The sequence below is a fragment of the Stegastes partitus genome, unplaced genomic scaffold (assembly GCF_000690725.1).
Source record: "Stegastes partitus isolate 25-593 unplaced genomic scaffold, Stegastes_partitus-1.0.2 Scaffold1768, whole genome shotgun sequence".
NCBI classification, from domain to species: Eukaryota; Metazoa; Chordata; class Actinopteri; family Pomacentridae; genus Stegastes; species Stegastes partitus.
This window is the reverse complement of record NW_007579499.1, coordinates 193,228-206,860: the sequence shown is the minus strand read 5'-3', so window position 1 is coordinate 206,860 and position 13,633 is coordinate 193,228.

The window sequence follows — 13,633 nt, the reverse complement described above, 5'->3', positions numbered from 1 at the left end:
AGCATAATTAAAGCTGCTAGCAAAATCTTAATCAGCAGTGATTTTTATTCAGCTACTGTCAAAATGCAATATGTAAGTGATCCTCTGATCATCTTGATAGAGGGCTGCAAGTAGCAAGGGTCGATAATTATTTCCTTAATCAATCAGTTAGGTATTTAGTCTATAAAATACAAAAAAAAGGACTTAAGATATTCAGTTTATTGGCATAAAGGAGGGATGAAACTAGAAAAAATACATTTATGAAGCTTGAGTGAGATAACTTTTGCTTTTTGCTCTGAGAAAAACACTGAAATCTATTAATTGATTGTCAAAGTAGTTGGGGAATAATTTATTTTAACAGTTGATGACTTACCGTTTAATTAATTTAATATTTGAAAGTTAGCACGTGTTATATGTAGCGTACACATCGTGAATACTTCTGTGTGCTGCAGCTACAGACGGGCAGTAAATTAAAGAATAAAGCCAACATCAAGCGTGAAGCGCTCGGCCCGTTGCTGCATGTTTCCCACTCTTTGTCTCGCCACCGTTTCTCTCTTCAGTTGCCGCTCTAATAAAGTAATCACAGAAATTAGCCACCTGGAACAGCCATTTTGCTAACTGCATTAGGGATCTATATTTGAGACAACTCACCGGCTGACCTGATCGCCCCGCAGTAGCTCTATATTCAGCACATTGGTTCTGGATCTCACAGTTTCTCGCCCTGTTGTACAACATTTTCCTTAATTGCTAAAACAAAGGTGGAGAGTGCAAAGCAAGGAGCCACATTAAAGGGAAACACGTCGATTTGAAATAAACCACAATTATACATCCAGTATGCATCCATAAGTGTATTATCTTGGTTCCTTTGAGCCCCAACATGTTTTGTGAGTTAAAATAATAATTAAAACTAATGTTAATTTTAATTTTAGATTAATGACTTTAGAAAAAAAAAAAATGGGGAAAAACATCTGGAATGAACATGCACAACATTTTTCCAGTTGCATACAGGTGACTCCGTATAATGTAGATATTTTGCCAATTACATTATTAATTGTCTGCTATCTGCTTTATTTAAACACTGCCTGCAGTTCAGCTCAACATCTCTGAAGTCTTGTCAGAATTTGGTCAATGCAAATATTTTTATTTTTGTATGTGACATGCAAAAGAAAGAAAAGTTGATGTATCGCCATCTTTTTGTTGATGGAGTTCCTGGTGCTTTTTGGTCATTTTAAATAAAAACAACAGCGCTTTTGGGGTTCAGAGGCTTCATATCCAGACTGAGCATGTCTACAGACACTAGAAGCTAACATTTGATGGCATTTTAACATTTAGCTAAGTAAAGGGGAAATTAACAGCTGTTACCTGGATTTCATTCAGATACTTCAGAAGTTTTATTTAATTTCCCAATTTGACTAACAGCAGTTTATTATTATTACCATAAGTGAAAAACTGTGCAGCATTTATCACAAGATATGATGCCACTTTGAAAAAGGATTAAAATAATAAAGGTATTTATTAGTTGTTATCGCTTCATTAAAAACTAAATTGCAGCTCTGATATAATATGCATGAAATGACTCCTTGTATTATTTATGGAAGTAATACTTAGCAGCATTTATTATAGCACCGTGTTATTGTTTTCAGTCATGAGGAACTACTAATGGGCCACTTGACCCCCTCCTTGACAGTGAAGCAGTTCGATAGCAACACATTTCCATTTTTTCCAACACGTTGTGGTTTTTTGGCAGTGAGACTTCAGGGGGGTTGATGATTCACATATCTGATGCCAGGCAGCCCTTTGTTGCTGCTACTTACAGTTAATGAATAAGATGACAAACACATGGCAAGCTGAGGATTTATCAGCAACATGTGTTGCACAGGAAGCTGGTTTGACTCTCGCTGCCATTGAAATTGTCGGTAAAGGAGACGATGAATGGCACAAAGCGCTCAAAGGGATGAATGTATAAAGTCTGCTCTTCAGAGGTGGACTCTGTAGACTAACTTTAAATCAAACAGCACTTTAATCTAAAGATACTGCACTGTTTACTCAGGTAGGAGAAAAGAAGACAGGAGAATGCCAAGAGGCACTTGAAGGAACTGCCTGTAATACATGAGGGAAGCGGTTTGGATCTCCTCCGATTCGTGTGTTATCGTTGTCTGCGCTGTAATATGATGATGTGCAGAGCAAGTGTAATGCTCTTGAAATCGCTCAGGGATGAAGCAGCTGGCATCCCAGCTTTTTCATGCTAGATTTCATCCCCGATGGTGGCAAAGTTATGTTGATAAAAACATAGTGTACTGCAAGTCAACAAAATGGCACACAATGTTTTACTGCGCTGCTCCAAATATAGTAGATGTAAGAAAAAAAAATATAATAACAAGCATGACGTCTGTTTCTAGCGTGTGTGTAGAAGAAATGTTAATTGTAAGCCAGCTGTGCTGTTCCTGTTTTACTGCAATGCTTCGAAAAGCTTTCACGTCACTCCTAAGAATGCTGCCTGCCTCGTTTAATATAATATAAAGTGGAGTCGATGTGGAGTCTTTTCATTCAGCTCTACTTACACATTTTGACTGAGGTGGTTGCAGACCTCAGAGCTGCTCAAGGGAAACATAATCTGGAGTAAAAGTTCAGGTTAACACGACAGGTTGAGAGTTTGTTTCATTAATAACACACTAAACGATTTGTTTTATCTGAATAATACAGTTTATAGTAAATAGAAGTTAAATTATTGACCCATGGTGGATTTTACACCACATCAAATCCCAAATTACCATCATTTAAACATAGTATTAACTTAATGCAGATCAACTAATAAAAAACAATGAAGCGGCACCAAAAACGAACCGCGTTGGTTAAATCCCATCAGAGTTTATAACGAAGGTCGGTCGTAAAACTTATTTTTTGACTGAATTACACAGATTGCGGCAAACTAATGATCACCGGTTCCGCCCAAAGTCATTTTATTTTAATCCATAAATAGCATTTTATTTTTTTCCATCAACATTTTTAAGCCGTACAGTAAAAGGCCCAAACCCAGAGTCATTTTACAGCACCATCTGTTAATGCCCATTAAAAGTCAGATTTCTATGTGGCTATAACTGATATCATTAAAAGCCAAACATGGATTTGTCTCTCTGGCACGTCTGTCTAATCTGATTCATGCCACATATAAAACCATGTGTCATATATAATCAGCTAATTGTTGCTGTATCTTGCTGTTAATTTAGAAATTACATTTTAATGTAGTTGTAGTTATATAATTTTAAAAAGTCTTTAGTGTGGTTGGACTGCTACACTTTCTTCTTTGCTCTTCAGCTTCTGTGCTTCGGCACATTCAGTTTGAAATAAAGTAATGGATACTACATTAAAGTGTCAAGCCTCAGCTTTAATTTGGCCTTTTAACACAAAGTGCCCAAATTGCAAGGGTTCTGAAGTAATTACGCACTCTGCCACTAAATGCTTCTTGGGCAGCTGTGTGTCATTTCAGCGTTAATTAATGCACAAAAAGAGTTCACATGTGGCTCCGAGTGAACTGAGAGTGCCCTCGTAAATGAAAGCAAAAGTCTGTTAGAGAGATATCAAAGGGAGGTGGTTTGCCAAAATCAACAGTTGGGCACATTTTTATAAAAGCAGGTGCACACAGACAGACTGGAACAAGCTTGTAGATCGAGGAACTTTGCAGGAGGCCTGAAAATTGTTGAAATGTTGAAAAAAAGATCCTCTTATGATTGTTCTTCAAGTCAAGATTGTTCTCAGAGACTTCATGACCCGAGGATTCAGCATAGACCTCCTGCTGAGTCTCGGGAACAAAAAAGGCCAGACTGCACTTCAGAAAAACATGCAAGAAGAAACTGGTTGGATGTGTGAAACCAAATCTGATGGACTGTTGAAACAAAGTTGAAAGCCTGTCAAAATGATGAAAAGAAGAAAGAAAGGACTGGATAAATGCAGGGGCATTGTGTTTGCTCACATCCAGCCAGATGCATCAAAACCCATTGGTCCATATTTCATCATTCAGCAGGACAGTGATCCTAAACACGCGGCCGAAGCAACCAGAGAGCTGTTCAGGGTGAAGATGTAAAGAATAAACTGGTCGAGTCAATCGTGTGACACTGAGCTGCATTCTTCTTCCTCAGAACCAGTAACAGCTGCACTGAAGGTCTGGAAGAGGATCATCACAGACTGGTCGCTTCAGGCAGCCATTGACAACAAAGGTTTCTCACAAAATATTTAATAAGATTATTTGTTGACCTCGACTGTACATAAAGATGGACAAACACTCAGTGAAGCTCCGTCTGGTGTCTCCGACCATCACCATCTTGGCAGAGCCTGAGCAAACTCTGCTGATTCAAAGTTGGGCCAGTGGTAGAGCCCTCCATGGAGCGTCCTATGACCCACCAGCCACTCAAAGCAGCCACATCTGATTCAGCAGAAGTTTAGTACTTTCAACAGGCAACATATATAGAAGTTCGCCTCCTGTAATAGTCGTCATGGACAGAGAAACTAGCGATAGAGATCACAACCATTTTCCAGGCTCTAAACTTGTTTACTTCAGCTGTAAAGTTTCAACATGGAGGTCTATAGAGACTGCCTCATATTTGAAGCCAGACTCAAACTGCAGTTTTCCCAGCCCTGATGGTTGCTGCTTGATATTTGTCCAGTTGCTTTTTAACCCCTAAACTTTGGGCACTTGACGTTGAAAGGGCCTTGATGCCATTTCTAGTTAGTCTACTTTTCAAAACATAATATGCCGCTAATTGGCACAACAGACTCGGCAGCATCAGACGCTACAGCAGCTTCTGAGGAACTGATACTAGCTGTTCTCGCTTACAAGAAAAGCATATTCCCAGCGGTGTATCCATAAACTATATGTATAACCATCAGTGTGTAGGAGATAGTGTGTACAGGTAGTGTGTTGTCAGGAATTGGAACACAGCCGATGTTTTATCAGTCAGGATCAGTTTTGATTCTGTAGATGCATATAAGTTACTGAGTGTTCACTTTGTTGTTTAATGTGGTAAAAACGGTCAGACTTTAGACCATCCATCCATCCATCCATCCATTATCGATACACCGCTTAATCCTCACTAGGGTCATGGGGGGCTGGAGTCTATCCCAGCTGACTTAGGGTGAAGGCAGGGGACACCCTGGACAGGTCACCAGTCTATCACAGGGCTACACTTAGAGACAGACAACCAAACACACTCACATTCACACCTACAGACAATTTAGAATCACCAATTAACCTCAACATGTTTTTGGACTGTGTGGGAGGAAGCCGGAGAACCCAGAGAGAACCCACGCTGCACGGGGAGAACATGGAGACTCCACATAGAAAGATCCTGGTGTCCTCACTGGGACGCGAACCGGCGACCTTCTTCCTGCGAGGCAGCAGTACTACCAACTGTGCCACCCTGCAGCCCACTTTAGACCATATTTCTAATTTTCAAAGGTTTGTTTTTGTGGACCATGAAAAAAGACCATAACTTAGTTTTTAATTGTAATTTTCACTGACCAAATTAACACGGCTTGTCTTGCAAATACAAATGCACCGAATAAAACAACTAATTAACACGGCCTCTACCTCCTAAAAGCTCCAGAGTCCCCCATGGCAATGTGCGTAGCGCTGAGTGATGTGTTACAAAGTGCCATCCATAACTGCCAAACGGGCAGGAGAGGCTCTTACAAAGAGGATTCCATCCCGAAAAACAGAAACACATCAACATGCAGCTCCAGCGTGAGGGCTGCGTGCACGAGAGCTGGCCGGTGTGGTGGCGTCTGCCGTCCTGCGGGGACCGAAGCAGGTGAATTCTGGACACAAAGTGGACCAGCGGAGGACAGGGGGCAGCACATGAACGGGTGTTACTGAGAGATAAGGGAAGACAGGGGAGCAGTGCAGTAGTTTTTGGGAGGGGAGGCGTAAAATCAAGTGGCATGAACAGTAAATTAACAATTCAGAGGAGCAGGTCGACATTATAAATGGAATCAAATTCACTTTGTCTGCCAAAACCACATTGTTTTACCTACTGATCTTGTTCAAATCAGAGTTAATCGAATATCTTGAGATGATTATCCATCAGTGGAATACATGTTTTATCTCATATAACAAACCCAATCAAGTCCAAAACTGACCAAAAGAGTTCAAGAGAGAACAACAATTTGACAACACTGATCCGTGTGAGCAGCGGTGCGTTCACTGCATCGCACACACAAACAACGTCCCCGAAATCTGTTCTATGTTCACATCAACCCTCAAATGTGTTGAGAAGCAATGAAGTAAACATAAACGTGTTTACTGCGTTCCTCTGTTCCCCCCTTTGCCTTCTCACGCTTGTGAATTATTAAGATTCATTTTCTCCTCAAACCCCTCAGAGGGGAAACATGTCTTGGGTTCATGAAAAAAAGATATTTCCTCTACTGCTGCCTTTTGTTCACATCAAATCATGGATTTCTTTTTTGTCTTCCTGGCAGCCTCGTATCTGCACTGCTAACACACATGCAGAGATCACAGGAGAAACGCTATTTGCCTGATTGAAATAGAACCTCTGTGATGGCTGCTTTACTCTTACAAATCCCTTCGAAACAAGGCAACATTTCATGGTTTAATTGTTGTTGACACAGTTTTGATTTGGCTGCCTCAGATGGTGTGGAAGACACCGAATAATCGACATTTCTAAGCAAACAATTTGCTGACAACAGCTCTCTGTAATCTGGCTGTTACGTCTGCTGGGCGTAGTTTCAACTATGACAGCTTTACAAACAGAGAGGAGATGAAATCGGAAGGCTTCGCTCGCAACCCGAGCAGACAACCGCTCCTCGTATCTTCCACGATCGCTTTCTTTTCCCGTCCTCCTTCGTTCTTTAGTGGCCCGGTCGCGATCTCATCAGCTCGCAGAGGAGAAGCAATGAGGCAAATAGGGAGAGAAAGCGCAGGAGACGATGAATAGTTTGTGACAAAAAAAGACAGCGGAAGGACATGGATCTAAAAGACAAAGTCGTCTCACCGAGTTCATGAATCAGCTGACAGCACAGACAGGATTCTTAATTGCCCTTAGAGCATATTTCTCATCCCAACTTCTGGTAATTGGACATGAACACCAGTGATAAATTGCTCGGGCCGGCTTTGATTTGGTGGCTCCTGACTGCTGCAGCACCTTGGAATTAAAACTGGCAGGGAGGGATGTAGGCAACATGCGCTTTGTGTTGATTCTTTTTTTATTCAATCCCACACATATATTGTGAACAACGTAATGACATCTGCTTCTGTAACTCTCTGTGTACGAGCTTTATTACAGATACAAAGTTCACTCATGAATAGTCATTTATGTCTGTGGTTCCTACATGATCACAGTCAGAACTTAGCGCGTGTCGTCTATCAAACACCGGGGAGGTCGTAAATAAAAGTACGCCTGCCACGAGCGCTTCATTTCAAGAGGAAAGTAACGACGCTGATTTGTTGCCACTGCAGATGTTTTTCATATTAAAGTCGAACTAAAATTACATTTTTTTGCAGCAAGAAAAGAAAAAGCAGAAAAAAACACACTTTTGGTGACTAATTTGCAGCTCTGTGATTATTCCTCAGACCATGCATTAACCATTCAGAGTTTAAATTGATCAAGATCATTTGGCTTGAGCGAATTAAATCAGTTAATTTTATATTTGCGTAAAGCTGTGATTATGCTGTACTAAGCACACCTAACGGTTTAAGTGTGGGTGCTGTCGTCATGGTTACTGCTCAACACCACTTAAAGAACACGTTGTCTCTCCAGACCAAATAAATTACAGGTTCCAGCTCAACTTAGGAGGACAGCACAGAAGTTATAGTTTTATATGAACATCGGGCTTGGAATCAGAGTTTGGTATGTTTTTATATTTATTTATGTTTTCTATGAGGATGAAGCAGTGTATAGATGATGGATTGATGGATTACTTTATAACATCAGTTGCTTTTGACTCCAGTCATTGGTCAGCTACAATCCGACTCCAAAATCAATCTCTCCAAAGACCAGAGGAGTTATTCAAGTTATCACAGAACAACAGAGGATTGCACACAGAGCTATTCAGCCTGAAGGCATTTTACATCTTTTCACTTCTCTCCTGCTCTCTGTGCTTACATTTAGTGCATTTAAATACATACGATTTCCCCAAAGAGGTGTTCACATATTTTCTGTTGTCAGAAAACAGAACGAAGCTCATTGGGACGACATGTAAACCAGCATTCGCTCCCAAGCTGCTGCTCTGCATCAATGAAATCCTGATTTTATCACCACAACGTTTTCTAACAAACTTCAACAAAAATCCTGGAGTGTGCGCTCCACAAGGAACTTTTAGCTGGTTCATAAGTTACCAGGAGGTTAGCAGAGTTAAAGTGAGTTAAAAGCTGAGCAAACACTGTTCCAGGTTTAATAAACGCGTACGATGTGTTAAATCACATGCTACATGCTGAGTTTGGCTTCTGTTCTACACTGTTCAGGTGAATCAACTGATCACCATGTCCAGATCATGAAGGCTTTTCAAAAAAGATGTCTGTGTTTTTAAAAAAACTCTTAAGAGAGTAATGTATTTAGTGGTAATGTAAGTTAATCCATCCATCCATTATCTATACACCGCTTAATCCTCACTAGGGTCATGGGGGGGCTGGAGTCTATCCCAGCTGACTGGACAGGTCACCAGTCTATCACAGGGCTACACTTAGAGACAGACAACCAAGCACACTCACATTCACACCTATAGACAATTTAGAATCACCAATTAACCTCAACATGAGAGAACCCACCCACCAGGAGAACATGCAAACTCCATGCAGAAAGATCCTGGATGTCCTCACCGGGACGAGAACCGGCGACCTTCTTGCTACGATGGTGCTACCAGCTGCACCACCTTGCAGCCAGTGTTATAAAGTAATGCTGAAGAAAAACATTCATTAAACTGAACTGAAGCGAAAACAAAATCACCTCTTCAGTGTTTGTTACATTCCTTTGTTCTCCTGTCAGCGCCGAGCCCATCGGTGATGAGCCTCTTTAGATGCCAGGCGTGCATCTCATTCCACTCATTGCTGAAACTCTTCAAAATACCACATTTAAAAACAATTTTTACATTTTTTGTTTGCAGACAGATGCAGGTTTGTCGTGCTCGTGTGTGAGAGCTCTGTGTTTTACGGTGATGTGCGTCTTTACTGTGCAACACCGGCAGCTGCTGTTTGTCCGCATGATACTGTAAATAATGCGGCTTTGTGCTGCTGATGTATATTTATGCACTAAAACCTGCGCGCTAGCACCTTTTCCATCATGGGACAAATGCAGTTAATAGTATTCATTGCCAGGCAGAGAGCTGCTCCTGTGTTTTATTAGTCTGGTCACTGCGGAGACGCCACTTGACACACTGAGCTGTCACTCAAAGGACTTTTAAACTGATGGATGTCCACCGGCGATGAAAAGCTCCACCATACATCTACAACGTGAATGCCTCGTTCTTGTCAACAATAATTGGAATCCGTATGTTTTCAGCGCCGATGCATTCAGTGTAAATTTCCTCAGGGTGACCTTGATGATGTAACAGATTTGCCGACGCCTCCTATCGCGGCCGCGCCGTCTTCAGGCTCATCCCAGCGCAAATGGTTTCATGAAGTAAGCTTTAAAGCATATAAATGGTGATTTGAGGAGGCAACGATGTGGTTTATGTCAGATTTGGCAAAGCACGGGGGGGGGCTCTATGCTTCACAGTCATTTAATGTGGAATGGAGCATTTATTTATACGGCAGGCCATATTAAACGTTTACGAGCACCTCATTATAGCCCTGTTTTATTTTGAAGTTTTATTTTTACTGTATCATGTTGGATATGGCTTCATAAATTGTTGAAGATTATGATCCAGAAAACAAATTAAAACTGGAGTATATTTAAGTGCAGGGATGGAAACAAATTTATCGTGAAAAAAGAGAGACAGCAGAAGTTAAAAACACATTATGTGATTATATGTTTAATTAATGGGAAGTTTTATTTAATACAGTCAACTCACATATATTAGGTAGTTTATTACTGATGTGTTTGTGTCTCTTGTTTTGTTTTTTTACTCTTTAGAACAAGTCAAGCGTTGGGACTTTGTGACTGATTTTACCTCTACGTGGCATCGAGCTTTAGCCACGACGACTTTGGCATCCATTCGAAGTGCTTCCTTAAATTCAGATCAACTCAGGTCCATGTGATTCAGGTCAGGTCAAAGAAGGAAAGTTTCTAAAAACAACTCTGACAAAGCATTAAAAGACGTTTTTTTCTGATAGTACACAATAACATTGATTGATATAAAACCATGCATGTGTGAGCTGTGTGTGTGTTTACCTCATTTTCCGCCTCTCGGGTTGATATTAGAATCTCAATAAGTCTCTGAAACCTGCCATTTCAGAGCTGAACCCAAAGCGAACGTCCCTTATTTGACTGTTTCAGATTGCAGACAACAACGACTCGTTCTGAAAAAGGGGTGCAGAGTTGAACACTTCCAGCAAAAACAGCAGAATGACTAAGATGACATGTCCGCTTCTTGTCTTGGGAAATGTGTGAGTGTTGTTTCGCCTGCAGACTGTTGCTGAAGGTTTAAGAAAACTGCTAACAGAGCTCCAGAGTGAGACAAACAATCTGTCAAGTGCGACTTAACATTTCCATCGGTCACAGCGGAGCACCTGATATTTAGCGGGTCTGTCTACAGTGTTGTGTTCTTTGTTACACCGCTGATCGCTCCTCTCTGCTGCTCTGGGGTCCTTTGCTTTTGCTAACGGCGCTATTTTTGCCCTGCGCTTTGACTCACAGGGGTTTGCTTGTGGCTGACACGCAAGGCTGAGTGACTTCAGTTTGCTGGTTCTATTTTAGCTTCTTGATATTTAGCGAACAAGATGAATGCTGCACATATTCGTAATGTTTTCTTCTTTTGTTTTGGCGTTAAATTGAATTCCTTTATGCACTTTATTGGTGTTGTTGTATTGTGGTAAAGGTGTCCAGTCTTATTTGCTAACCTCAGTGATCTGGCTTCCTGCTGCTGTCACATCTGATTTGCTGGAGCAGTTGTAAACAAAATGATGTTGGGCGACTTCCGGTTTCGGTGAGAGCTCAGCAGATTGTTTCCTTTGGGAGGGATCAGCCAGTAGCCCCCCCAAAGGAAACAATGAACTCACCGAGGAGCAACGCTAGCTCCTGCTGTTTGCTCCAGACCCCATTATCCGTGGACGCTTTCTGCATTTTAGTACCGTCCACTTGTGGAAGTGGAGCTGGAAATTTGAATATTTTTAAATAATTTTGCCCAAGTGTCTGCGAGCTTAAGTTGATTGATCGGTGAGAGTGGCTGCAGAGTGTCATTTGGATTCCTTCTTTAAAACAGCTGTTAACATGCTGCCTGAAAACGTGATCATGTGTCTGTTTTAGCGTCTCGTAAAGTGCGATTAAGCTGTTTAAAAAAAAAAAGAAGTTCCAAATGTGTAATTCTCACTTTTTTTTTCCATGTAATGAGTTTATTTTTGATTTGACTCTGTTTGAGTTAAATTGGGTGAATTTATTTGAGGAATGTGGGCGGTCCAGTGATTTAGTGGGATTTCTACCAATCTGTCACTCACCAGCGTGAATGGATTTTTGAAATGGTTTTGTTTTTCACTATCTATCAATATCAGACAGGAGGTCTTTTGGCAGTCATAAGGCAGCTTTTCACTACAGCATCTCGGGGGAGGCACAAGCTGGTGGGAACGTTTACAGTAACAGCCCCCTAATCTGCCTTTTCAGCTTCTCTTTTTCTATTGCTGCGTCGTAGCATCCGACAGCGTGCCAAAACAGTGACAAATAGTAGTTGTAGAACGCAACTCCAGTTCTGTGAGCACACAGGAAACTAAATGTTAGTCTGAACGGTGAATCTTATGTTGAAGAGAGGAAAAGACACCAATGTGTTGTCCTCTCAGAGTTTAACCAATCAGTGTTGATGTTTCAGATGTACTTTGTCCTCACTCAGCCCTGAAAGACGTTCTAGCGAGGGTGGTTCTCGCACTCAGAACAGATGCAGGCCGCCCTAAAACTACCTGCAAGTTCCTGCAGTGGAAAGCAACAAATAATGTTTTCTATCAGACCAGAACTGCTGTTGTTGTTGAGTGTCTTGTAGTCACGTAGATACAGATTTAATAAGTCGTAAAATGTGACATTTGGGGCAGTTAAGACGTCACAGTCTCGTTATAGTTTCTTAATGTTTTCAGTAGACTTTAGCTCTGCAGCACTAAACCAATGTGATGTATGTTGGCCTGGTGTCATGAGAAAAAGGTTCTGATTGTCTTTCAGTTTGTGACATAGATTAGAGGTAGATTGTTCCAGCAGGTTCAATGGTCTGGACCAGGGGTGCCCATTCCTGGTCCTCAAGAGCCCCTATCCAGCATGTTGTAGATGTTTCCTTCTTCCAACACACCTGATTCACATGATCAGGATGGTTATCAGGCTTCTGCAGAGCTTGATGATGAGCTGATCATTTGAATCAGGTGTGTTGGAAGAGGGAAACATCTAAAACATGCTGGATTGGGGCTCTCGAGGACCAGGACTGGGCACCCCTGATCTGGACTCTGCAGCGAAACTTTAACACTAAGTTATGTCATGTTCGATAAGGCCTTCCTTCAAAGTGGTGGAATTGTAGATTTTGAAGGGCTGTTGAGGGGTTACACTTAGAGACAGACAACCAAACACACTCACATTCACACCTACGGACAATTTAGAATCACCAATTAACCTCAACATGTTTTGGACCTTGTGAGAGGAAGCCCTGTGATAGACTGGTGACCTGTCCAGGGTGTCTCCTGCCTTCGCCCTAAGTCAGCTGGGATAGACTCCAGCCCCCCCGCGACCCTAGTGAGGATTAAGTGGTGTATAGACAATGGATGGATGGGTGTTGAGGGGTTTGTCAGGTGCAGCAGGATGTCACCTGCATGTCAGCTGATCTTGTGGTGAATTTGTTTTGTTTTTATACCTGGAATGGAAATGTTTAGTTGCATAGCAGCTGCGAGGAGTTCAAAGAAAATGGCAAACGGTAACAGAGTGCTTGTCCTGATGTAACATCTGTTCATGCAGCGCTTTGCTCACAGAGAACTGCTGGAGCTCTCGCTCTAACATAATAGATGTATAAAAATACAGCAGTATAATGACCCGACTGATGTGACGTGGCCTGAAATGACCTCAGTTGTGAATTGAAGCTTGGAGAGGTGCGATTATTAGTGACGGAGACGGTGAGTTCTTGAGAGTTTTAAAGCACTCAGTGAATTCTTGAGGGCAGTAAAAAGAAACGTCTTGTTGACTTTAAGGCCCTTTTCGGCATTTAATGACGCAATTACGGTGTTAAGGTGGAATCTGTGAGAAAGGTCGATGAGGTTAAATAGTCGGCGAATGTTAGCGAATGACCGTCTGGCCTTTAAGAGTCCTGTTTGGTCTGGATGGATTCATGCAGGCACCAGTTTTCAACCCGCTGGCTTGTTCTGTACTAATTATTTTTAGGTCACAATTAATAAGCTTATAGGTTTAAATCTGGAGGTGAGGGTTTGGTCCATGTCAGGTTTGAGTAGCACTGAGCTGTTGGTGTGTGTGGGTTGGGTTCCTGATGGTTTGATTTCACAGCCATCCTGTTAAATATAAGTGATATGGCTTTA